The sequence below is a fragment of the Mustelus asterias genome, chromosome 29 (assembly GCF_964213995.1).
Source record: "Mustelus asterias chromosome 29, sMusAst1.hap1.1, whole genome shotgun sequence".
Taxonomy (NCBI): Eukaryota; Metazoa; Chordata; class Chondrichthyes; order Carcharhiniformes; family Triakidae; genus Mustelus; species Mustelus asterias.
Window position 1 is genome coordinate 14,611,021 of NC_135829.1, and position 25,454 is coordinate 14,636,474.

The 25,454-nt window shown below is 48.1% G+C and overlaps 1 protein-coding gene across 5 annotated transcripts in view; it reads right to left on the reverse strand.

The window, feature by feature from the left end:
* The window catches only part of LOC144480539 (CD276 antigen-like), a 307,579-nt gene extending 282,587 nt beyond the window's left edge, over positions 1-24,992 (reverse strand). For 3 of the 5 annotated variants that reach the window (XM_078200107.1, XM_078200112.1, XM_078200106.1), the window contains exon 1: positions 24,418-24,702. The gene's annotated coding sequence lies outside the window, so the exon portion shown is untranslated. Of the gene's footprint in view, positions 1-24,417; positions 24,703-24,880 lie in introns of those variants that run through there. The other 2 variants (XM_078200108.1, XM_078200110.1) reach the window with 2 other exon arrangements.
* Positions 24,993-25,454: the final 462 nt, after the last annotated feature.

Here is a 25,454-nt window from a genome sequence, read left to right on the forward strand (position 1 = left end):
CATCGAGTCTGCTCTGCCATTCAATCATGGCTGATATGATTCTCATCCCCATTCTCCTCGGTACTAAATCTTGCACTTGCTGCCCAAAGCTGTGTACATATTGGACACTGACATCACTTCACAAAACAATAGCAACAGTCATCAACAGAACCCAGTGAAATAGTGGAAGAATGGAGCCGGAACGCCAAGAGTTCTTCCCAATAGCCAAAAAACATGAACCAGCCACAGCTGGAATCAATTTACACTGCAGAGGCTGAAATTGGATAACGCTCTTCCACTGATAGTTAATGTCTAATCCTTTGAAAACAAAATGAGTCCTCGTTTGGCTACAATACATTGAAAATTCAGTCCCACTGATAAATAATTCTGTGCGCTATGCTTAGTAATGTCCTCCGACCTGGCAGATGCCCCACACTATTACCTCAGAGGAGCAGAACAGACAGTAAACACATAGCTTTTATCTCTTTCATTCATGGGACATGGGCGTTGCTGGCTGGCCAGCGTTTATTGCCCATCCCTAGTTGCCCTCGGAGGGCTGTTGAGAGTCAACCATAATACAAATTGTTTTACAGAACCTTAGTTAGGCCACACTTGGAATATAGGGTTCAATTCTGGTCGCCACACAACCAGAAGGATGTGGAGGCTTTGGAGAGGGTACAGAAAAGATTTACCAGGATGTTGCCTGGTATGGAGGGCATTAGCTATGAGGAGAGGTTGGAGAAACTTGGTTTGTCCTCACTGGAGTGACGGAGGTTGAGGGGCGACCTGATACAAGCCGACAAGATTATGAGGGGCACGGACAGAGTGGATCGTCAGAAGCTTTTTCCAGGTTAAACTAAGCCTTAAACTAATAAATAAACCTTTAACTTTACAAATCAGCCTCCCATCCATTGACTCTGTCTACACTTCCCGCTGCCTTGGAAAAGCAGCCAGCATAATCAAGGACGCCACGCACCCCGGACATTCTCTCTTCCACCTTCTTCTGTTAGGAAAAAGATACAAAAGTCTGAGGTCGCATACCAACCGACTCAAGAACAGCTTCTTCCCTGCTGCTGTCAGACTTTTGAATACCTCGCACTAGGTTGATCTTTCTCTACACCCTAGCTATGACTGTAACACTACATTCTGCACTCTCTCCTTTCCTTCTCTATGAACGGTATGCTTTGTCTGTACAGCGCGCAAGAAACAATACTTTTCACTGCACGTTAATACATGTGACAATAATAAATCAAATCAGATCAAAGTCAATTCCTTGGCTTCATCCCAAATCTTCCAGCCTTACAACCTTCCTAAAAAACCTGTGCGGGCAAGATTTTACAGCCTTGCTTGTCCCAAAACCGTAAAATCATGCCCGAGTGTAAATGAACCTTTCCATGGTCCGCCCCTTGCCCATTTCAATTCCCGTGACGGGCAGGATGGTAAAATTCCAACCTTCGTTCTTCCTGTTCTGAACTCTGGTGCATCTCAGTCAACCGATATTCACAGTAACTTCATTGTAGTATTAACGCAAGCCTACTTATGACACTAATAAATAAACTTCAAACTTAAAACTTAAGCATCGCCTTACGTGGCTCAATGTCACATGGGGGATAAGACGGTGGCGTAATACCAATGTCACTGGGCTAGAAATCCAGAGAACCAGGCTAATGCTCCAAGAACGCAGGTTCAAATCCCACCCCAGCAACCCCACCAGTTGCAATTAAAAGCTAACCTCAGTAATGGTGACCATGGAGACATTATTCTCAAGTTATAAAAAAAAATTGGATCACTATTGTCCTTCAGGGAAGAGAAACCAGCCATTCTTACCTGGTCTGCATGTGACTCTAGAGGAAAGACCCACAGATTAATGTCGTTCATTCTTAATTGCTCTCTGGAATTGTCTTACAAGCCACCCAGTTCAAAGGCAATTAGGGATGGACAATAATTGCTAGCTTTGCTAGAGATACCCACATCCCAGGAAAGAATAAAAAAACCTGCAAAGTGTCTTACATAAAGGCTCGATATTAACGCAAGTTCATAGAATCCCGACAATACAGTACAGAAGGAGACCATTCAGCCCATTGATTCTGTACCGACTACAATCCTACCCATGCCCTATTCCCGTAACCCTCAGTTATCCTGCTAATCCTCCTGACACTAGGGGGCAATTTAGCATGGCCAATCCACCTAACCCGCACATCTTTGGACTGTGGGAGGAAACCGGAGGACCCAGAGGAAACCCACGGGGAGAAAGTGCAAAGTCCACAACGACAGTCACCCAAGGCCGGAATTGAACCTGGGTCCCTAGTGCTGAGAGGCAGCAGTGCAAACCACTGTGCTGCCATACTGGTTAACAGGTTCTAGTTAGTATTCAGAAATACTTAGGGATGTTGAGGTCATGAATAATTGCAAGTCTTTCTCTCTCTTTGCGCGTGTCCTGTCTTGCTTATAGTCCAGAGTCCAGAAGATAATATTTGGCTGGAGGGGTCTTTTTGCAGTTCCTGTCTGATACTAATTTCGGCAGAGGTGATTTCACAAGGTTCATATCCTTTCAACCATTCAGATTGGCAATGACACATTGGTTTTGAATTTGATTTGATTTATTATTGTCACATGTATTGGGATACAGTGAAAAGTATTGTTTCTTGCGCGCTATACAGATAAAACATACCGTTCATAGAGTACATACGGGAGAAGGAAAGGCGGGGGGGTTGCAGAATGTAGTGTTACAGTCATAGCTAGGGTGTAGAGAAAGATCAGCATAACATAAGATAGGTCCATTCAAAAATATGACTGCAGCAGGGAAGAAGCTGTTCTTGAGTCGGTTGGTACGTGACCTCAGACTTTTGTATCTTTTTCCCCAACGAAAGAAGGTGGAAGAGAAAATGTCCGGTGTGCGAGGGGTCCGTGACTATGCTGGCTGCTTTGCGGAGGCAGCGGGAAGTGTAGACAGAGTCAATGGATGGGAGGCTGGTTTGCGTGATGGACTGGGCTACGTTCACAACCTCGGAGTTTGTAGTTCCTTGCGGTCTTGGGCAGAGCAGGAGCCATACCAAGGTGTGGTACATCTGGAAAGGATGCTTTCTGTGGTGCAGCTGTAAAAATTGGAGAGAGTGGTAGCGGACATGCCGAATTTTCTTAGCCTCATGAGAAAGTGGGCTTTCTTAACTATAGCATCAATAGATGTCCCTAGTTGTCACACAACAGCCAATCTGTTAAACTACTCACAACCTGGATCAGAAGGGGACAGCTGGTTGAATGAGAACATGCACATCGGTTTGGGTTGCTGGTAGCACAGTGGTTAGCACTGCTGCCTCACAGCGCCATGGACCCGGGTTCGATTCCCGGCTTGGGTCACTGTCTGTGCGGAGTCTGCACCTTCTCCCCATGTCTGCGAGGGTTTCCTCCGGGTGCTCCAGTTTCCTCCCACAGTCCAAAAGACGTGCTGGTTAGATGCATTGACCTGAACAGGTGCCGGACTGTGGTGACTAGGGGAATTTCACCGTAACTTCATTGCAGTGTTAATATAAGTTTTGCTTGTGACTAATAAATAAACTTGAAAACTTTAATTGCTTAGCTTCACCAATGAGATTTTCGACAGGGTTTCTTCCGCAATGGGAGCTCTTTTTCAAATAATAGGAGCAGGTAAGTGTAAAGACGCCATAGTCCCAGATCACCAAAGGCTGCTCTCTCCCCTTTGAGGGGATAGAACTGACTGGTGGTTTTAATCTCACACCTTAAGCAAGGGACAAGGTTGAGAAGGCAGGGCCTTCATGAATAACCTCAGCTGGTACAGGAATTGAACCCCCGCTGTTGGCATCGCTAACCAGCCGTCCAGCCAACAGAGCTAAACCAACCCCAGCAAAGTAAGCATCTAACACCGCACGAAACACTCCAATTTAATGGTCTCTAACGGCCAGCTTTTTAAACCGTGGTTAGAAAATGTAATGATTTTTACTGGACTCATTGCAGACAAGCTCAGTAAGCGGGGGGCGCAGAACAGGTACAAATATTAACTGAGGATATAATAATGAACCATAAATCCAGAACATGCCATAACGTCACACAAGTGGACTGCAGTAAAACCAGCAGCACATCTTTGAAACCAACCAAGATTGTTAAAAAAAAGCTTGAAACCATTCCCCATCGTTTGTTTCTGATTACTAAACGGCACGGAGGCTTCGTGGTCAGCACTGCTGCCTCACAGCGCCAGGGACCCGGGTTCAATTCCGGCCACAGGTCACTGTCTGTGTGGAGTTTGCATGTCCTCCCCATATCTGCGTGGGTTTCCTCCGGGTGCACCGGTTTCCTCCCACAGTCCAAAGATGTGCAGGTTAGGTGGATTGGCCATGCTAAATTGCCCCTTAGTGTCCAAAGATGCGCAGGTTAGGTGGATTGGCCAGGCTAAATTGCCCCTTAGTGCCCTGAGATGAGTAGGTTCGGTGGATTGGCCATGCTAAGTTGTCCCTTAGTGTCAGGGGAATTAGCAGGGTAAATACGTGGGGTTAAGGAGATAGGGCCTGGGTGGGGTTGTTGTCGGTGCAGGCTCGATGGGCCGAATGGCCTCCGTCTGCACTATAGGATACTATGATTCTAGAAACAGATTGGGGGAAGATTTAAAGCACCTCATGTGTGAAAGGAAAAAGTCTATTGTTTAATCCATTCCTTATCAAATACCTGCACCCTTCTCACGGTCATCCGTGTACTATGATGGTAACTATGTTTACCAAATTGGTATAAATGCACCAAAAATCTGTACTTAAAAATCAGTGCTTTAGTGCATCAGCCAACATAAGAACACAAGAACATAAGAAATAGGATCAGGAGTAGGCCATCTAGCCCCTCAAGCCTGCCCCGCCATTCAATAAGATCATGGCTGCTCTGAAGTGGATCAGTTCCACTTACCCGCCTGATCCCTATAACCCCTAATTCCCTTACCGATCAGGAATCCATCTATCCGTGATTTAAACATATTCAACGAGGTAGCCTCCATCACTTCAGTGGGCAGAGAATTCCAGAGATTCGCCACCCTCTGAGAGAAGAAGTTCCTCCTCAACTCTGTCCTGAACCGACCCCCCTTTATTTTGAGGCTGTGCCCTCTAGTTCTAGCTTCCTTTCTAAGTGGAAAGAATCTCTCCACCTCTACCCTATCCAGCCCCTTCATTATCTTATAGGTCTCTATAAGATCCCCCCTCAGCCTTCTAAATTCCAACGAGTACAAACCCAATCTGCTCAGTCTCTCCTCATAATCAACACCCCTCATCTCTGGTATCAACCTGGTGAACCTTCTCTGCACTCCCTCCAAGGCCAATATATCCTTCCGCAAATAAGGGGACCAATACTGCACACAGTATTCCAGCTGCGGCCTCACCAATGCCCTGTACAGATGCAGCAAGACATCTCTGCTTTTATATTCTATCCCCCTTGCGATATAGGCCAACATCCCATTTGCCTTCTTGATCACCTGTTGCACCTGCAGACTGGGTTTGTACATCTCAAACAATCTCACCACAACTGACCATTGGAGTTCACAGCACAGGAAGGTTTCAATTGCTTCTTGTGTTGTGAATCACGAGTCGGAATTTTACCGTCCCACCCATCGTGGGAATCGGAGCGGGCGAGGGGGGCAGAGCATGGGAAGGTCTGTCGACCTCGGGCGGCATTTTACGGTTTTGGGACGAGAGAAGCCATAAAATCCCACTGTTAGTCTCTGGGGCGGCACAGCCGTCAGCAGTGGCAGGGTGTACAGTAACTTACAGCACTCTCATGTGTGAAAGGAAAAAGTCTATTGTTTAATCCAAATACCTGCACCCTTCTCACGGTCATCCGTGTACTATGATGGTAACTATGAAGGGCCGAGGGCGGGTTTTAAATGGGGCTTTGGCTGATCTTTGGCCCGGTTCCTTGGTCTGTTGCTCGAGCCTCAGTGAAGCACGTGCAATAAATCCCGAGGCACAGAACAGATGAATCAACTCTGGTTCCCACTGAAATGAGTGGGCAGCGTACAGTGTACAGCCCCTCGCTGTGGCACAGTGGTTGACACTGCTGCCTCACAGCACCAGGGACCCGGGTTCAATTCCGGCTTCAGGTCACTGTCTGTGTGGAGGTTGCACATTCTCTCCGTGTCTGCGTGGGTTTCCTCCGGTTTCCTCCCACAGTCTGAAAGACGTGCTGGTTAGGGTGCATTGGCCGTGCTAAATTCTTCCTCAGTGTTACCCGAACAGGCACCGGAGTGTGGCGACTGGGGGATTTTCACAGTAACTTCATTGCAGTGTTAATGTAAGCCGACTTGTGGCTTTAATAAATGAACTTTAAACTGAATCATAACCCCCTGTTAGCGCCTCCAGCCCACTGCTGCGTGATTACACCTACGTTTACACCTTGCCTTCCCGCATTAAAATACCTCAAAAGCGTCCAACAAAGTGAATTGCTTTGAGAGAGCGTTGCAAACATGACAAGCGTCACGCGGGGACACGGGCCCAAGGTGAGGGGCAGGAGGTTTAGTGGGGAATGTGAGGAAAAACCTTTTTTACTCAGAGGGTGGTGACGGTCTGGAATGCGCTGCCTGGGAGGGTGGTGGAGGCGGGGTGCCTCACATCCTTTAAAAAGTACCTGGATGAGCACTTGGCACGCCATAACATTCAGGGCTGTGGGCCAAGTGCAGGTAAATGGGATTAGGAGGGAGGTCAGGTGTTTCTCGCATGTTGGTGCAGACCCGATGGGCCGAAAGGCCTCTTCTGCACTGTGTGATTCTATGTTTCCAATGCTTCCGGGTCAAAGGCTGTCACAAATGACACTGAAAATGGCAGATAGATCTATGACAGAACTGAATTGGTAACACAGCTAAGTCAAATAGCTTTTCAATGGCTCCAATAGGTAAAATTTTGATTTCTATTATTCATTGGTGGGAGATGGGCATCGCTGGCTGGGCCAGCATTTATTACCCATCCCTAGTTGCCCTTGAAAGGCAGTTGAGAGTCAACCACATTGCTGTGACTCTGGAGTCACATGTAGGCCAGACCGGGTAAGGATGGCAGATTTCCTTCCCTAAAGGACATTAGTGAACCAGGGTGGGTTTTTCCAACAATGGTTTTGAGGTCATCTGTAGATTCTTAATTCCAGATATTTTTTTAATCGAATTCAAATTCCACCATCTGCTGTGGCGGGATTCGAACCCAGGTCCTGAACATTAGCTGAGTTTCTGGATTAATCGTCTAGCGATAATACCACTAGGCCATCGCCTCCCCATTATGAACTTCAATTAACAAATTGTTGCTGTCTCAGCAAAGTTTTTAAAGTTTATTTATTAGTGCCACAAGCAGGCTTACATTAACACTGCAATAAGTTACTGTGAAAAGAACGCACTAACTTGGAGTTCACTTGTTCTCTCAACCCAAGCAACTGTCCACACTAGAAGGGGCCTCAGCTAATCGTTTCATCAAAGCTAAATCACAAATGATACGCTTCTTCTGCATACCAGTGTAGATTTCCTGATAGTGGGTTGCTTTTCAAACTCCTTATATAGCAGCCTATTTACACTGGCCGCCCACTCTACCAGGTCACCCGGTTACACACAGAATGCCAACTCACACTCAAAAACTTTCCGCCTTGAATCACTCCCGACCTCAAGTGACTGGATGCTGCTCAGAGCTGGAGCCAGCAGAGAAGGAAAGCTTCCAGGATCGAACCTCCCTCACAAAAATCAACTCCGGGATAAGCTGCAGTGCACAGAATGCCTACAGTGCAAAAGGAGGCCATTTGGCCTATCAGGTCTACACCGACTCTCTGACAAAGCATCCCATCCAGACCCTATTCCGATAATTCCACCCCTACCCAGGCTCACCCCACTGTCCTGCACATCTTTAGGACACTAAGGGACAATTTAGCATGGCCAATCCACCTAACTTGCACATCTTTGGACACTAAGGGACAATTTAGCATGGCCAATGCACTGAACCTACACGGCTTTCAGACTGTGGGAGGAAACCGGAGCACCCGGAGGAAACCCACACAGACACAGGGAGAACGTGCAAAATCCACACAGACAGTCACCCAAGGCTGGAATTGAACCCGGGTCCCTCGTGCCGTGAGGCAACTGTGATAACCACTGTGTCGCCCCAAATTTCCATATTGGTTACAATTCAGAGGAGTCCTGAGTGCACAATAAACAATGCTCCTCCACATCTTCATGTCCTTACGCATGTCAGTCATCTTTTAATGTTGGAGTTATTCTCCGAATAACACTGACAGGCTGCGGAATTAAATGTTAGTTTGGTTTGACTGATCAGTTAAGCGTTAAGTCCACCATTTGGCCATTTCTCCATGCAGTGATCGGAGGCTTCTGGATGAGACATTAAGGGGGCGATTCTCCCATCCCGCTGCGCTAAGTTTCTAACGCAGCGGGCCAGGAAAATCATGCAATGGGCGATTTGCGGGCTTCCCGCCAGCGTTAGTGCCCTCGCTAGCTTCTCCCAGCGCCGGATGTCCGGCACGGTCTGTTCCACGCAGGAAACCAGCGAGGAGGCGGGGCTAGCATTTAGAATAATGATCGCCCCGCCTTCCCGCCGATTCCAGGGCTGGGAGACACTAGTGGGGTGCGAACATTCACGGAAACCCCACGAGTCGCCCCTCCCCTCCACACGATTCTCCAGGCCCACTGCGCTAGAAAATAGCGCAGCGGGATGGAAGATCACTCCCTCAGGCTCCAACCATTCAGAAGGACATATAAGATCCAACGGCACTATGTGAAGAGAAGCAAAGAGATCTTCAGAGGAAATCTCTCAACCAACATAGGGACATCTGAAACCCAATTAAGCCATCTTTAACCATTTTTAAACTTATCCTTTCAGGTAATGCGAGTGTCACTGACATTTTCTGCCCATCTCTAACTACCCTTAATAGGTCATTTCAAAGGAGGAGGTAAATAGGGAGGCGGCGGCACAGTGGTATTATCACTGGTAACCCAGAGGCCAGGCTAATGTTCTGGGGACCCGGGTTCAAATCCCAACACGGCAGATGTTGGGATTTGAATTCGGTAAAGAAAATCTGGAATTAAAAGTCTAATGATGGAATCACGAAACCCTGGTCAATTGTTGTAAAAACCCACCTTACCCGGTCCGGTTTGCATGTGACTCCAGACGCACAGCAATGTGGTTGACAATGTGGGCGGTGTGGTGGCAAATGAGTGGCATGGTGGCACAGCACTGCTGCCTCACAGTGCCACGGACCCGGGTTCGATTCTGACCTTGAGTGACTGTGTCGAGTTTGCATGTTCTCCCCATGTCTGCGTGGGTTTCCTCCGGGTGCTCCGGTTTCCTCCCACAGTCTAAAGATGTGCAGGTTAGGTGGATTGGCCATGCTAAATTGCCCCTTAGTGTCCAAAGATGCGTAGGTTAGGAAGATTAGCCATGCTGAATTGCCCCTTAGTGTCCAAAGATGTGTACGTTAGGTGGATTGGCCATGCTAAATTGCCCCTTAGTGCCCAAAGATGTGCAAGTTAGGGGGATTGGCCATGCTGAATTGCCCCTTAGTGCCCAAAGATGTGCAGGTTAGGGGGATTGGCCATGCTGAATTGCCCCTTAGTGTCCAAAGATGTGCAGGTTAGGGGGATTAGCAGGGAAAATACATGGGGTTACCAGGATAAGGTCCGAGTGGGATGGTCTGTTGGAGAGTCGGTGCAGATTTGATGGATCGATTGGCCTGCTTCTGCCCTGTATGGATTCTATGATTCTTAAATGTCCTCTGAAATGACCTTGTAGGTTCAAGGACAATAAATCATGTTTCTATTCTTTCACTGGCCGGACCAAAGTCAAGAGTCACCATATTACTGTGGATTTCCAGTCACATATTAGTGAAACCGATGAGTTTCTCCAACAATCGACAATGTCACCATTACCCAGACCAGTTTTAATTCCAGATTTTTCATCGAATTTAAATTCCACCAGCTGCCACGGTGAGATTTGAATCCATAAGCACAGGGCACGAGCCTGGGCCTCTGGATTCCTAGTCATAACGTTAGCACAATGTCACTGTCTTCCCACTGTCCCCTGTTAACTAGACACTGAGCAACAAACTTCACAAGTGCATCTTCAAAAGGGAAGAGTGTGTGGGGAGGGGTGGGGATGGAAGCGGGAATGAGTGTCGGATTTTTGCGGGTCCAATGAGTAAAGCAGTTCTGACTTTCCCTCAAACCTGGGTTGTAAAGTTCAAGAAACTCTCAGCATCAGGCAAGTCAAGCTCGCTCATAATCGCTGCTGTGGTTTATGTTTTGAGTGGCACAGTACAAACATTCTCAGCACTCTATATTTATGTTCGCACTGTATTGCAAGACAGTTTGAGCATGTGGCAGAGCAGATCTAAACAGGACAGACACAGTTCAAACCAACATAGCACATAGGTGTGGACCAGGCTTAGTAGCGATGATGTGTTATAGGCCAAAGGTTGTAGCCCACCCTCTCTGTTTGGCCTCGAAAAGCACACCAGCTCAGAGACAAGGTTCAGGCAAAGGTCATTTCCAATTCCAGGGATGGGAGTGGGTGAAGACAAGAAAGTCTGAAGAGTTAAGGAATTGCGTGCATGTTGCAACGCAGAGCGGCAAAGTCACTGCAGGGTGAGGGGCTGGATAATTATTAATTAGTAACCTGGAGCTGTTTTGCTGGTGCCTGTCTTTAGGCTCCCAAAAACATCAGTGCCACAAAGTTCAATGAATCATCGAATCCCTAAAGTGCAGAAGGAGACCATTCAGCCCATCGAGTTTGCACCAACAATAATCCCACCCAGGCCCTATCCCCGTAACCTCACATATTTACACTGCTAATCCCCTGACACTAAAGGGCAATTTAACATGGGCAAGTTAGCATGGCCGATCAGCTTGACCTGCACATCTTTTGACAGGAGGAGGAAATTGGAGCACCTGGAGGAAACCTATGCAGACACGGGGAGAACGTGCAAACTCCACACAGACAGTGACCCGAGACCAGAATTGAACCCAGGTCCCTGGCGCTGTGAGGCAGCAGTGCTAACCACTGCGCCATCCCTTTGAGGACCCAACAACAATCCCACCCAGGCCCTATCCTCGTAATCCCACATATTTGCCCCGCCCGGCCCCCAACACTAAGGAACAATTTAGCATGGTCAATCCACCTAAACCCGCACATCTTTGGAGAGTGGGAGGAACCCGGAGCACCCGGAGGAAACCCACGCAGACATGGGGAACATAAGAAATAGGAGCAGGAGTAGGCCATCTAGCCCCTCAAGCCTGCCCCGCCATTCAACAAGATCATGGCTGATCTGAAGCGAATCAGTTCCACTTACCCGCCTGCTCCCCATATCCCTTAATTCCCTTAGCGATCAGAAATCTATCTACCCGTGATTTAAACATATTCAACGAGGTAGCCTCCACCACTTCAATGGGCAGAGAATTCCAGAGATTCACTACCCTCTGAGAGAAGAAGTTCCCCCTCAACTCTGTTCTGAACCGGCCCCCACTTATTTTGAGGCTGGGCCCTCCAGTTCTGGGGAGAATGTGCAAACTCACACAGGCAGTGACCCAACGCCGGAATCGAACCCAGGTCTACGGCACTGTGAGGCAGCACTGCCAGCCATTGTGCCATCATACAGCCCACAGACATGGGAAGAACGTGCCGACTCCAAACAGACAGCCACCCAGAGGCTGGAATCGAACCCGGGTCCCTGGCGCTGTGAGGCAGCAGTGCTAACCACCGTGCCACCCAACTTTTCAAACAAATGACTTTGGTGCCCTTGGAGGTAACAGAGAAATATGTTGACATAAAATTAAGAGGAAGTATGTAACTAAGTGGCTGCTGCTGCCTTGGGTAACCCACTGGTACAGCCTCTAAAAACAGGACTGTCTGAAAATAAAACGGTCAGTACATCACGTGGAACGACATCCTGGGGTTTAGCAACAGTAATTTTTGTAGTCACCCACAGCTGAGATGAGTCAGTCTATTTTTCCAGATATAGCATCTAAAAATAGCCCATGAAATCACTTCCTATTCTTCAGCTGAAACCATGCTGACCAGATAAGATTGAGTGCTGACTGGCACCTTTTGAGTGCAGTAAGAGGTCTCACAAAACCAGGTTAAAGTCCAACAGGTTTATTTGGTATCACAAACTTTCGGAGCGCCGCCCCTTCAGCCACTCACCTGATGAAGGAGCGGCGCTCCGAAAGCTCGTGATACCAAATAAACCTGTTGGACTTTAACCTGGTGTTGTGAGACTTCTTACTGTGTCCCACCCCAGTCCAACGCCGGCAACTCCACATCATGACCTTTCGAGTGGTTCACCGTTCAAGTCCGCACCAGTTTCGATCTTAAACCTGATGAAAATCTGAGAATCAAACTTCGTCTAAAACCTGTGGGTTCGCTATGATGGATAACTCAGGGTATGCAGAGAAGTTTCAAAAGAGATGTCAGATAATCACGTGCGAAGGAAAAGTGATCTGTCTGTGTGGCCTTCTCCAGCCCTTGGAGAACTCTACACTCCCCCATTCTGGTCTCTTGCGCATTCCTGATTTTAATTCAACTCAGAGGACCCGATTTTACCATCGCATTACGCCCATTTTCGGGTGCGAAAACTTGGTAAAGTCGGGCGTGAGGCGAATAGCGCAATCCGTGCCCATTCCCCCTTTACCAAGGCCCGAAAATTTGCATGCATTTAAATTGCCTGAATGAGCTGGACGCCCAAACTTACCGGCGCTTCCCCCTTTACCATTGCATTCGCCAGCCCAGATTCGGCATGAAACAGACCGGCAAAAATCTGTTTCGGACGCTCCAGCTTCTGAAGAGGTAAGTTCAGAGCTTCCAACTGCTCTCTGACTCAGATCAGTGGTGGGGAAGGGGAGGGGAGGGAGGGAGGCGGGTCAGGTCATTCTCTGGTGGGAGGGGAGGGGGGGAGAGGAGGAGGGAGGCAGGTCAGGTCATTCTCTGGTGGGGGGGGAAGAGGAGGAGGGAGGCGGGTCAGGTCATTCTCTGGTGGCAAGGGAGAGGGGGAGAGAGGCGGGTCAGATGGATCTCTGGCGTGGGAGGAGGGAGGTGGAGGGGGGAAATCGGGGGGTGAGGAGGAGATGGATCTCTGGTGAGGGGGCTGGGGGTGGGGGGGCAGGGGCAGGGGGGTCCGCTGCCACTCTGCGGGCGATCAGTGGGGGGTGGAAGTGGGGCAGGGGGTCATGATCGGTCTGGGTAGCGCTGGGGAGGTGGATAAGGGGGACAGTTATGTTTTGGGGGTGGGGCGATGTCTGTGGGGCCATCGCTCCTGGGCCGCTTTATCCGCTTTTTGCGGTCCGGGAGTGATGTGACAGGGGCGCATTTTTCAAATTTGTTTTCACTGCACATGCGCAGTTGAAGGCTCCGATCGGAGCAGCAGTGTTTCGGGCGCGATAAGCCCCGCCCACAGCGCTATCCAGACCCGCAATTTCTTTTTCAGGCTGTGTGCGTATGAGAGCAGATTTCCAAGTCAGATTTGGATCACGCCCAGATTCAGCACTTAGAATCAAAATGGTAAAATCGTGCCCGGAGTCTCTCAAAGTGTTATCTTTAAAGGGGCGGCACGGTGGCACAGTGGTTAGCACTGCTGCCTCACAGCGCCAGAGACCTGGGTTCGATTCCCGGCTCGGGTCACTGTCTGTGCGGAGTCTGCCCATTCTCCCCATGTCTGCGTGGGTTTCCTCCGGGTGCTCCGGTTTCCTCCCACAGTCCAAAAGACGTGTTGGTTAGGTTGACTGGCCGTGCTAACTTGCCCCTTGTGTCCCGGGATGCGTAGGTTAGAGGGATTAGCGGGGCAAATATGTGGGGTTACGGGGATAGGGCCTGGGTGGGCTTGTTGTCGGTGCAGACTCGATGGGTTGAATGGCCTCTTCCGCACTGTAGGGATTCTATGATTAAGTTTGCAGTCACCATTCCCAACTTCGCCTTCTGCGGTTCAATGTCAAAAAATGTATTTTATCGATACCACTCTGGTTAAACACAGACAGTTCACTCCATTAAGTGCACCTGCCGCAAACTTCCAAGGTGTCAAATCCCAAGGGAGCGGCCTTCAACTTTGGTTTAAGCAAAGCTGTGTGATAGCTGAGGCGGCACGGTGGCACTGCTGCTTCACAGCACCAGGGACCCGGGTTCGATTCCCAGCGTGGGTGAATGTCTGTGCAGAGTTTGCACGTTCTCCCCGTGTCTGCGTGGGTTTCTTCCGGGTGCTCTGGTTTCCTCCCACAGTCCGAAAGACGTGCTGGTTAGGTGCATTGGCCGTGCTAAATTCTCCCTCAGTGTACCCAAACAGGCGCCGGAGTGTGGCGACTAGGGGATTTTCACAGTAACTTCAATTCAGCGTTAATGTAAGCCTTACTCGTGACACTAATTAATAAACTTTTATTTCCCCCATGAATGCATCTGCATTTAACCAGATACGTCTGTGTTTCACACAGAGAGTGGTGGGTGCCTTGAACGCACTGCCAGAGGAGGTGGTGGAAGCAGGCACATTAGCAACGTTTAAGAGGCATTTGGATGGGTACATGAATAGGGAGGGAATAGAGGGATATGGACTGAGTAAGGGCAGAAGGTTTATTTTTGGTTTAATTAGGGCATCATGATCGGCACGGGCTTGGAGGGCCAAAGGGCCTGTCCCTGGACTGTACTTTTCTTTGTTCTTTGTTTTACAAGCGCTTACTACACTAATTTAAATAAAAATGCACAGTAAAACATAGTGAAAGACCGTTAAGAATTCTTTATTCCATGGGTTGATAATTTACATTGTATCAGCCTTGAGAATGGATGGGAATTAGCACTAGGGCAAGTCCGTAAACTTGGCGTGCTGTTTTCAGATGTAGGTGATATGGCCTGCTACGTCGCAAATCTAGTCAAACATGTTTTCGGTGTTCTTTGGCTGAAGCGCAAAATCCCAGGACATCTCTGTGGCCTTCATGGCATTGGACAGGGAAACAGGTGGGAGAGCGAGTGAGCATCCATTGGAATCTTCAGGGTCAACAGCCAAAGAGTATACTGCACCTCCGACGCTATCATCCGTCAGTTCTGCTGTCAAATGATGTACATCCATGGGAGCATACCTTAAAAGGTGGCACAGTGGTTAGCACAGCTGCCTCACAGCGCCAGGGACCCGGGTTCAATTCCGACCTCGGGTGACTGTCTGTGTGGAGTTTGCACGTTCTCCCCGTGTCTGCGTGGGTTTCCTCTGGGTGCTCTGGTTTCCTCCCACACTGTGTTGGTTAGGTAAATTGCTCCTTAGTGCCAGGGATATTAGCAGGGTAAAAACATTGGGGTTCGGGGATAGGACCTGGGTGGGATTGTTATTGGTGTAGGCTCGATGGGCCAAATGGCCTCCTTCTGCACTGTAGGGATTCTATGAATTGACCCTTAGAGTGGGATTTGCCAGCCGTGCTTGCCCCAAGACCGCAAAGTCCCCCCCCCAGGACAACGGAGTTTGGCACGGTCCACACCACCCACTTTGATTCCCATGGCTGGCGGGACAGGAAAATTCCACCCTTAGTGTCAGGGGGACTAGCAGGGTAAATACGTGGGGTTACGGGGATAAGGGCCAGATGGGACTTGTCGGTGCTGGCTCGGTGGGCTGAATGGCCTCCTTCTGCACTGTAGGGATTCTATCTCATGAGACTACTGTCAATACTATCAGTCGGCAAGCAAGAAGGTGGAGATCAGATGTCCTACATTTAGCCTCCCTGTGAACATTATCAGTATGTAGTCTTATCTTTAAATGAAGAACCCACGCTCTTGTTTCACAAATCCCTGTGTATAATTGGTAGATGTGCATCGAATTGTGAAGAACGTAACATGGTGGCTGTGGTGAACCATTGTTGGTTCCCACCAGGTAGTGCTGAGCCATGGTCTGGCCAGTACTATGAGTCTGTATATATGTTACTGTTGGGGTTAGGTTGGGCTGTTCTACCTGTTAATATAGTTGTTATGGTACACCCCAGTCGGCTCCGCCTCCTGGGAGAGGTATAAAGGTCACTGCTCTGCCTGGTGACCCTTTAGTCTGGGATCGTATACTGTATATGGTAGCTCTGTTATTGTTGGCGATAAAAGCCTTTATTTCCCGAGTACATCACGCCTCTCGTGTGTTGTATCGCGCATCAGTGGCAGTGGTGGTTTATGAAGGTTCCACTGAGCAGAATGCAAGCCTCAATCCTTCCCATGCAACAGAAGAAAGTTGGTGTGAAAGTGAAACCACCATCAAAGCCTCACCTTGTGAGAGATTCTGGAGTTTTGTTAGTCCTACACACACCATACCTCCGTTCTGGGGTCACACGTACCAACAGACTCAAGAACAGCTTCTTCCCTGCTGCCACCAGACTTCTGAATTGAATGGGATGAAGTGGAAATGCTTGAGAGCTTCATGTTTCTAGGTGTCCAGATCACCAACAACCTGTCCTGGTCCTTCCACGATGTGGAAATGCCGGCGTTGGACTGCGGTAAACACAGTAAGGAGTCTAACAACACCAAGTTAAAGTGCAACAGGTTTATTTGGTAGCAAACGCCACTCGCTTTCGGAGCGCTGCTCCTTCGTCAGATGGAGTGGAAATCTGCTCTCAAACAGGGCACAGAGACAAGCTAGTGGCGTTTGCTACCAAATAAACCTGTTGGACTTTAACCTGGTGTTGTTAGACTCCTTACTGTGGTCCTTCCACACCAATGCTATAGTTAAGAAAGCCTTTACTTTCTCAGGAGACTAAGGAAATTTGGCATGCCCGCTACGACTCTCACCAACTTTTACAGATGCACCGTAGAAAGCATCCTTGCCAGATGTATCACAGCTTGCTATGGCTCCTGCTCTGACCGAGAGCGCAAGAAACTACAAAGGGTTGTGAACATAGCCCAATCCATCACTCAAACCAGCCTCCCATCCATTGGCTGACGACAAGCCCCACTGCCTTGGAGAAGCAGCTAGCATAATCAAAGACTCCACACACCCCGGACATTCTCTCTTCCACCTTCTTCCGTCGGGAATAAGATACAAAAGTCTACGGTTACGTACCAACCGACTCAGGAACAGCTTCTTCCCTGCTGCCATCAGACTTTTTAATAGACCTACCATATATTAAGTCGATCTTTCTCTATCGCCTAGCTATGACTGTAAGCCTACATTCTGCACTCTCTCCTTTCTTTCTCTATGAATGGTATGTTTTGTTTGCATATTGCAAGAAACAATACTTTTCATTGTATACCAGTACATGTGACAATAATAGTCAAATATCATATATTAAGTCGATCTCTGCAGCCCACCTGTAACTGCAACACCATATTCTGCACCCTATCCTTTTCCCCTATGTACTCTATGAATGGTATACTCTGCCTGTATAGCATGCAAGAAACAATACTGTATCCCAGTAGCCATGATATGGAGATGCCGGTGTTGGACTGGGGTAGGCACAGTAACAAGTCTCACAACACTAGGTTAAAGTCCAACAGGTTTATTTGGAATCACGAGCTTTCGGACCGCTGCTCCTTCATCAGGTGAGTGGAGGTTAGTTCACAAACACGGCATATATAGGCAAAGACACAATTGCAAGATAATTAAAGACTGGAATGTGAAGAATATGAAGACTCGCATTCTGACAATTCTTCACATTCCAATCTGTAATAATATTACAATTGTGTCTTTGCCTATATACGCCGTGTTTGTGAACTAACCTCCACTCACCTGATGAAGGAGCAGCGCCGCAAAAGCTCGCGATTCCAAATAAACCTGTTGTGAGACTTCTTACGTATCCCAGTAGATGTGACAATGAATAAAATCAAATCAAACCTTACTCCAGTCAGCAGGCATCGAGTCCCAGTAAGATTGTTCAAATTTGGGAGACCTTAATTCGTAAAAGTCTTTGCAAATTTAAGCAGCAGACCTCAGACAGGAGCTAAATATTGCAGCCTGGGATAAAATCAACATAGTAAGAGTTTTAACAACACCAGGTTAAAGTCCAACAGGATTATTGGTAGCAAATGCCATTAGCTTTCGGAGCACTGCTCCTTCGTCAGATAGAGTGGAAATCTGCTCTCAAACAGGGCACAGAGACACAAAATCAAGTTACAGAATACTGATTAGAATGCGAATCTCTACAACCAACCAGGTCTTAAAGATACAGACAATGTGAGTGGAGGGAGCATTGAGCACAGGTTAAAGAGGTGTGTATTGTCTCCAGACAGGACAGCCAGTGAGATTCTGTAAGTCCAGGAGGCAAGCTGTGGGGGTTACCGATAGTGTGACATAAACCCAACATCCCGGTTTAGGCCGTCCTCATGTGTGCGCACACATGAGTTCCGCACACGCCCACACACCAAACACACACGCACACACCAAACACACACGCACACAACCAGACACACACAAATCAGTAAAAGCTGGAAAAATGAAGTGTCATCCAGACTCGAAACGTTGGCTCTATTCTCTCCCCACAGATGCTGTCAGACCTGCTGAGATTTTCCAGCATTTTCTGTTTTTGTTTCAGATTCCAGCATCCACCGGATTTCGCTTTTATTTAAGAGTCAACCACATTGCTGTGGGTCTGGAGTCACATATAGGCCGGACTGGGTAAAGACAATAGGTTTCCTTCCCTAAAGGGACATCGCTCAGTGGGGGCATTCCCTCACCCGCGGAACTGCTACTCAGCACACAAACCACTGACGTCAGAAAGACGCGCTGGTTAGTGACATTGACCCAAACAGGTATCAGAGTGTGGCGACTAGGGGAATTTCACAGTAACTTCATTGCAGTGTTAATGTAAGCCTTACTTGTGACTAATAAAGAAACTTGACTTTAAAACTTTAAACCTTCCCAGTCAACACTCGTCAATATGCCCAGGTGTATGTGGTGCCTTGGACAAAAAGCACGGGAAGGTAAAAGATGCCAGTGACTGGCATGGGAGGGGGGGGGGTGGGGGGGTGACAAATTACCCGTTCTATACATCAGACTGGAAGTTCGAGTAAAGCACCCGACTGATGGCACCCGAAATCCTGCTTATGGCAGAACCAAGATTGTATCAAATATGAACACCAAATGGCATGACTGTGCGACAAAACAGATGTCAAATCAGAACAATACCATAACGTCGGGCAGCACGGTGGCACAGTGGTTAGCACTGCTGCCTCACAGCGCCAGGGACCCGGGTTCAATTCCGGCCTCGGGTCACTGTCTGTGTGGACTTTCTCCCCATGGCTGCGTGGGTTTCCTCCCGCAGTCCAAAAGATATGCGGGTTGGGCGGATTGGACATGCTAAATTGCCCCTTAGTGTCAGGGGGAACTAGCTAGGGTAAATGCATGGAGTTACGGGAATAGGGCCTGGGTGGGATTGTGGTCGGTGCAGACTCGCTGGGCTGAATGGCCTCCTTCCGCACTGTTGGGATTCTATGAACTACAAAAACCGACTAATCCTATTGTAACTAGAGTGCGGTCTGAAACGCATCACAGACAAAGCATTCCTAAGTACGTTTAAAGCTGAGACAGATTTTTAATCAGTAAGGGAATCAGGGTTATGGGGATAAGGCGGGAAAGTGGAGTTGAGCATTATGACATCCGATCAGTCAGGATCTCATTGAATGGCAGAGCGGACTTGATGGGCCGAATGGCCTTTTTCTATTCCTACAAAAAAACGCTGACAAAACCATGCAGCAACCTCCAACAAAGATCAATATAACAAAGTCTGGACAGATCCATTGACTCTGTCTACATTTCCCACTGCCTCGGAAAGCAGCCAGCATAATCAAGACCCCACGCACCCCGGACATTCTCTCTTCCACCTTCTTCCATCGGAAAAAAGATACAAAAGTCTGAGGTCATGTACCAACCGACTCAAGAACAGCTTCTTCCCTGCTGCCGTCAGACTTTTGAATGGACCTACCTCGGATTAAGTTGATCTTCCTCTACACCCTAGCTATGACTGTAATACTACATTCTGCACTCTCTCCTTTCCTTCTCTATGAACGGTATGCTTTGTCTGTATAGCACAATACGTTTCACTGTATGCTAATACATGTGACAAAATAATAAATCAAATCAAAGATATGCAAATAGCCAATACACTTCAGAGACTTGTAAATGTATTGCACATTCAGGCACTCCGGGTGGGATTTTCCAGCCGCACTCGCCCCAAAACTGGAAAATCCCACCTGAGGTCGACGGACCTTTGCATGCCCCGCACCCCCATGCTTCCCCCCACCCCTCCGCACCCCACCCACTACAATTCCCTTGGCAGGCGGGATGGGAAAATTCCCCCCATGTTAATTTCCCTTTGCTATCATATAAATAGTTAGATTCTTTAAGGGTAAATCTTTGGTTTGGAACAAAGGGGCATGTTGCATTATAATGTGTATATATACCTTTAAATAGAGCATACAGATGGGGCACAGAGAATTTATAATTGAGAACATGGGTGGCACAGTGGTTAACACTGCTGCCTCACAGCGCCAGGCACCTGAGTTCAGTTCCAAGCTTAGATGACTCTGTCCATAAGACATAGGAGCAGAATGAGGCCACTCGGCCCATCGAGTATGCTCCGCCATTCAATCATGGCTGATATTTTTCTCATCCCTATTCTCCTGCCTTTTCCCCATAACCCCTGATCCCCTTATTAATCAAGAACCTATCTATCTCTGTTTTAAAGACATTCAATGACCCGGCCTCCACAGCCTTCTGCAAAGAATTCCACAGATTCACCACTCTCTGGCTGAAGAAATTCCTCCTCATCTCTGTCTGTGCGGAGTTTGCACGTTCTCCCCATGTCTGCGTGGGTTCCAGCCGGGTGCTCCGGTTTCCTCCCATAGTCCGAAACATGTGTATGTTAGGTGGATTGGCCATGGTAAATTTGCGGAGTTACGGAGATAGGGCTGGGAAGAGGGCTTGGGTATGATACTCTATCGGAGAGTCGGTGTGGATTCGATGTGCCGAATGGCCTGCTTTGCACTGTCGGGATTCTGTGATTCTATTCTATGAGGACATAGAAATGGCAGAGAAACTAAACAGTTATGTTGGAAATGTCTTCATGGAAGAAGAGAGAGAAAATCTCCCAGAAAATGCGGTTAGAATAGATAGATGCTCAATGACCAGCACAGAGACAATGTTCTGTAAAACTCTATGAATAGGTGACCAAAGAACCTGTGTAACTGAGGAACTAGAAGAAATTGGTCTGAGTAAAGAGGTCGTACTTGAAAAGTCAACTGGATTGAAAGATGATAAACCGGTGGTCCAGATGAGCTTCATTGCAGAAGCGGGGATAGGCAACTAATGACCTCAGAACAAATTATCATTCTGGGCACACAAGCCCTTGGCGCATAATAAAAAATATATGTTGGGTCAGAACAAGTTCACGTTCAGTTGCTGTGCATTATTTTTTTAATTTTTTATCCCATTCTTAAAGTTACAAAGCCAAGGTTCAGAGTGGACCCAAATCCATCTCCTTGCTTGCTCCAAAAATCCAAATTCAAATTGAATCCATTTCATACTCCCCACTGGAGAGACAAAACAAGACTCCAAAGATGTACAGGTTAGGTGGATTTAAGGTATTAAAGAGTTAATGTCCACTGTCGAGGGCAGGATAAACTATTGGGCTTGCAAGAACGGCAGAGAAACAGCTCATGGGAGCAAACTGACAAAACAAGATAACCACAGGCTCCAGCTTGCTGGGCACGGCTGGGCTGCGAGTTTAGCTAAGTCCATGACAATGTTCTCTTTTGCGCTAACAGATAGCATATCTTAAAGACATTGTGCTTATGTTCTGATGAGTGGGGGTTGTTACTCGTAAATGCGTTCTTTCTTATGTAACTACTTCCTGTAACTACTCGTTTTTGATTGACTCGGGTGATTTGTGCTTAAGTCTTGTTTGAAATCACATCAACCTGATGCAATAGTAAAACTGTATAAAAGGGGTCAGCCTTGTTACTCCGGCGCGCTTTTTGCTCACTGACTTCCAGCACTGAGGAGAAGTTGAGTAGCAAAGGTTAGCCAGCCTACATATGTAGGACAAATAAAGAACTTTGATCCTGACAATGGTTGGTGTTTGCCTTTGTATTAAGGACGGAAGAGTCTCGTGAAAAACAGATTGGCCATGCTAAATTGCCCATGGGTGCCCCAAGATGTTGTGCAGGTTAGGTGGATTAGCCAATGGGGTTACAGGGATAGGGCAAGGGAGAGGGCCTAAGGGAAGATACTCTGTCAGAGAGTCAGTGCAGATCCGAGTTAAGGGGAGAATATTGAGGAAAGCAGAACTATTCTTTTTTTAAACATGAGGAATGCCTTTGTTGGAGATTCATGGAAAATCCAGATTCCAAACGTCCATCTTTGTCAGAGAGTCAATGGCCGAACGACCTCTTCTGGACTGCAAAGTTCACATCGAATCTACCTCAACTCTCCGACAGAGTATCCTACCCTACTGTACTGTAGGGATCACCACAGTGCAGAAGGAGGCCATTCAGCCCATCAAGTCTGCCTCGACCCGCTGCCAGAGTATCCTACCCAGGCCCTTCTCCCCACTCTATCCCTGCAACCCCACACATTTACCATGACTAAGCCATCTAACCTGCACATCTTGGGACACTAGAGGGCAATTTAGCATGGCCAATCCACCAAACCTGCACACCTTTGGACTGTGAGAGGAAACCAGAGCACCCAGAGGAAACCCACACAGACATGGGGAGAATGTGCAAACTCCACAGAGTCACCTGAGGCCGGAATCGAACCCGGGTCCCTGGCGCTGTGAGGGAGCAGTGCTAACAACTGTGCCACCCCAAATCATGCTATGATTCTATGAAAGCTCCAAACTCCAAGGGCGGCACGGTAGCACAGTGGTTAGCACTGCTGCTTCACAGCTCCAGAGACCTGGGTTCGATTCCCGGCTCGGGTCACTGTCTGTGTGGAGTTTGCACATTCTCCTCGTGTCTGCGTGGGTTTCCTCCGGGTGCTCCGGTTTCCTCCCACAGTCCAAAGATGTGCGGGTTAGGTTGATTGGCCATGCTAACATTGCCCCTTGGTGTCCTGGGATGTGTAGATTAGAGGGATTAGCGGGTTGAATGTGTAGGAATATGGGGGTGGGGCCTGGGTGGGATTGTGGTCGGTGCAGGCTCGATGGGCCGAATGGCCTCTTTCTGTAATGTAGGGTTTCTATGGTTTCTATGATTTCAAACTGATAAGAAAAGACACTGCACCACATTTTGGGCTTGATCTGAGCCTTGACATAGCCCTCAATCCCCAGTCAAATCAGTTTACTGGCACACATGCTGTCTTGACTGAAGCACAAGTAATATCTATTTGGAGGGTGAACTCTTTAGAATCATAGAATCCCTACAGTGCAGAAGGAGGCCTTTTAGCCCATCGAGTCTGCACCAACCACAATACCACCCAGGCCCTATCCCCATAATCCCACATATTTACCCTAGTTAGTCCCCCTGACACTAAGGGGTAATTTCACATGGCCAATCAACCTAGCCCACACACCTTTGGACCATGGGGGGAAACCGGAGCACCCGGAGGAAACCCACGCAGACACGGGGAGAACGTGCAAACTCCACACAGACAGTGACCCAAGGCCGGAATTGAATCTGGTCCCCTGGCAGCGGTGCTAACCACTGTGCCACCGGGCCGCCCCAGCAAGAATTAATTTACTCCAGCAAGAATTACTTGAGAACAGGAAGAGAGTTTGGAAAGAAAAAGTAGCAGAGGATTGTTTTTTTAAATTTCAACAAATTATCATTCAATTCTTCTGGGGGAAATGGGTAGCATTTCTTTAAGCGTCTATGACTGTACAGAACAAAGAACAATACAGCACAGGAACAGGCCCTTCGGCCCTCCAAGCCTGCACCGATCATGTGTTCCGAACTAGACCATCCGTTTGTATCCCTCTATTCCCAGTCTGTTCATGTGGCTATCGAGATAAGTCTTAAATAATCCCAGCGTGTCTGCCTCAACCACCTTGCTTGGTAGTGCATTCCAGGCCCCCACCACCCTCGGTGTAAAATACATCCCCCGCATATCTGTATTGAACCTTGAACTTGTGACCCCTTGTGTTTGTCATTTCTGACCTGGGAAAAAGCTTCCAATTGTTCACCCTATCTATGCCCTTCATAATTTTATAAACTTCTATTAGGTCGCCCCTCACCCTCCGTCTTTCCAGGGAGAACAACCCTAGTTTACTCAATCTCACCTCATAGCCAATACCCCCCATACCAGGCAACATCCTGGCAAACCTTCTCTGCACTCTCTCCAAAGCCTCCACGTCCTTCTGGTAGTGTGGCGACCAGAACAGTTATGCAAGGACTTGTTAAAACTCAGATAACAGACAGCAGCAGTCCGGATAATTGCAAACTTCCCGCTATTTCTGCTCCTAAGGTAGTCCCACATTTCTTTCAAGGAGGGGGGGGGGGGGTTACAGTGCAGTTCCATTGCAGACAAAAGACAAAACGTACTCACCAAGCTGCCAGGGCAGGAGGCAAAGAGAGTCTCGGTTGCAGCTTCTGCACCCCCCCCCTAACACACTAGTTGGATTCTTGCGGGAAGGGCTCGGCTACACTCAGTCTTGTCCCTGTTCTTGGTGTAAAGGTACAACACACACACACAGAGGGATTTGGGGGGGGTGCGGGATCAGTAATAGGTGCAAGAAGCGTGAGTCAGCGGCTTAAGGAAGTCGGATAGACCCTCTTTTGTCCCGCTGATGTCACCACACTGTGCTGAATTCCTACTCATTGGCTGTGTGTGTGTGTGTGTGTGGAGTAACCAGTCTGAGAGGAGTTTCCCTGAGCAAAGGGGATGGTCTTGTCAATATCACACACTCCCTCTGTCTGTCTGTCTGCCTGTCCCCCTCTGTTCATTTCAAACGCCCACTCCACTCCACAACACATCCCGTCTTGTCCTTTTTTTTAACGCAATCGAATACCTTGTGCATAATGATTTGCTTGTCCTCTGATGAGTGGCGACCGGAAAGGGAAGCTTGACTTTTACAAGGAGCCGCTTGTGGGATTTCACTAAACTTCCCATCCTAGTTTTCTGTGCAGTGGGAAGGGGGGAATCAGTTCATTCGCTTCTCTCACCCAGGTTAAAAATTCACAGCATCCGCAATTTTTTTAACAAACATCCACCCACTGGCTGATTAATCTGACTTCTTCTGTACTGCTTCCAATCCAAACCAGATTCCATTTGAGATATCAGTAGCTTTTCCCAACAGCGTTAAGCTTATTTATTAGTGTCACGAGTAGGCTTATGTTAACACTGCAATGAAGTTACTGTGAAAATCCCCGAGTCGCCACACTCTGGCGATTGTTCGGGGTACAGCGAGGGAGAATTTATCATGGCCAATCCACCTAACCCGCACATCTTTGGACTGTGGGTGGAAACCGGAGCACCCAGAGGAAGTCCACGCAGACACGGGGAGAATGTGCAAACTCCACACAGACAATGACCCAAGCCAGGAATTAAACCCGAGTCCCTGGCATGTGAGGCAGCAGTGCTAA